We start from the raw sequence: 2,441 nt of genomic DNA on the forward strand, positions 1-2,441 counted from the left end.
TCTGTTACTTTTCTGTTATTTTGATGTCTTGATCTCGTACCTGAAGTAGGTCAACCGAGAGTAGCTCTATTGGTAATCCTCCCTCAATTGGATTCTGGCTGAATCGTCTACTAGCGATAAATAGAGTTGTCACGATCTTGTATCCGAGATGGTTAGTCTATGATCTAGAGTCTGGAGAGGCTGCATGGACAGAACTAATGCGCAAAAACGATTGGGTTGTACTTGACAAGGCTAAAGCTCAAGGTCATAAAATTAACTCACCTTTTTTTTTAGAGACTGGTTTTCAGCTTAGATGGAGGCGTTTTCGGTCCGGGTGGTGGCGTTCTCAACTTCCAGTGCTGCCAGCTTGTATGAGTGTTGTTACATAAAGGCAGTCAGAGCTTAAAGTATGGCCTCGAGACCAGGATTGGTGTTATCTGAATTTTCAATCATAAAGAGTTTCCTTGCAAAGCAGGGTTTGAAAGATGAATGATTGCCAGAGGCCCCACGGTGGGCACCAAACTGTAGATGCAAAAAATCTACCGTTACGAAAATAAGGTCTAGTCTCATGAGGTTAAGGCCACCAGCAATCCGCTACACCTACACAGACGACGAAACAAGCATGAAGCGAACGGAAAACATCGAGGTGGTGTTTTTTGTAGGCACTCTGACGCTTAAGTCAGCAAAGCCGAATGAGGATAATTTAGTGAGGGTTAGGGAAAGAGAAGATTACCAGGAGTGAGAACTATTGGGTTCAAAGGTGTAATGTCTGTATCCATGTGAGAGGGTTGGCCTCTGTTTAAATAGTGACTGTAGGATGTTCGAGCCCTTGGAGGTTGAGAGGTTCAGTGAATAGGAAGGCTTTTAATTCCCTTGCTGTAGTAGGAGTGGGAGTCCTAGATGGCCTAAGATACGAATCTTAGACGAGTTAGGATAGTAATGGATCCTTTCGGTAGAATCCGAATGGTACCGAAACAAGGAATAGACGACCTTGGGGTGTAAATAAACCCTAGGTCCAATAGGTGATCCTAGATCAAAGGGCCTGGGGCCAGCCAAGCTGATGATGAGGCCCAAACGACTCGGGGCCTTTACTGATTGACTTCAAGCAGTGAGCAACAGGGTAGATGTGGCGAGCGGACCTAATATTCAAACTCTGTTGTGAACCCAATCAGAATTGGGCCATGGCTCTAGGCTTTGTTGAAGGTATCTTCGTCTTTGGGCCTATTTGGGTTGAGGACATTTTTTGGCCCTAACAGTCATAGCAACATTTAAGTTTTCTACATGAAAATGGATGCCTGAGCCTAACTAGGTTGACTGTTTAAAAGATCATAATACCCGTAATTGAATTTTGTCATTATAAATTATATTCAAATAAATTTTTAAATTATATTATTATTATTGTACAAAAAAAATTAAAATTAAAATAAAACTCAGAATAAAATTCATGCAACATTTAAAAAAAAAAGATTATCCCTAAACAAATTTATTAATCTTGATACTTCAAATATGATATGAACTGTTTAATTATCCCATAAATAAATTAAAGGATTTAATCACAAGATGTTCACTTATTTAAGAAAATATAAACATTATTTTAACCACTCAAAAATATTTTAGTTTCTAGTAAATACAATATGACTAAGCTAAAATCAAATAATTTATAAAATATTTATTGTTGATGTCATTTTTGTGCACCAAACAAAAGAATACTGTCTTGCCCTTGCCTTTGATTTCGTAGACTCTTTCGTCTTTGACTTGATCATTTGTTGCAGCACCGGTCTTTGTCCTTGCAAAAAAGCTACAAAGGCACATGCGAGATCGTAGGGCTAGAACTAGGGCGGAGGCTAATTCCAGGGACGGTCAACTTCAATATAAAGTCCTCAAGTGTGACACTTCTACAAGTTATTATTGTATGATCATTTCATGTCGTTTAGCCCTTTTTATATAGTGAAATAGATTAGGGTTTAGAGAATGACTTTCCTTATTGCAGTAGGACTTTGGGTTGCAGAAGGATTCTTGAAGCTTTAGGAGAATGCATGATATTCTTCCATTTTTGGACCGTATCTAGTCCTTGTTCATTCCCTAATTTAACTCACTTTCCCAAATTCTCTATTTAATTAGAATTTTATTTCCTATTTTAGAGAGATATCATTTAGATAGCTTCCTTAGTGGGCTAGCATATCAATTAATATTTTATCATTTTGCCCTTTGGATAGATAATACATTAAATAGCGTTGAACAACCATACCAAAAAGTAGTGACAGGTCTCGTATGCCAAAATTGTTGGGTAACAACTTGGTGCAATGCACAGATGCTTGTTGACTGCAAGTTCATTAGACTGATCCACTAAATGATTCCATGTAGATGGTAAACCCAGTGTCTATGGAACAAATTCTTTTACAGATAGTGGTGCATGTGATCCTAAGACTTGAGATCACCAAAATGTCATATGTCCATAGTAG

Source organism: Pistacia vera, unplaced genomic scaffold, assembly GCF_008641045.1.
Source record: "Pistacia vera cultivar Batoury unplaced genomic scaffold, PisVer_v2 Contig250, whole genome shotgun sequence".
In the NCBI taxonomy this organism is placed as follows: Eukaryota; Viridiplantae; Streptophyta; class Magnoliopsida; order Sapindales; family Anacardiaceae; genus Pistacia; species Pistacia vera.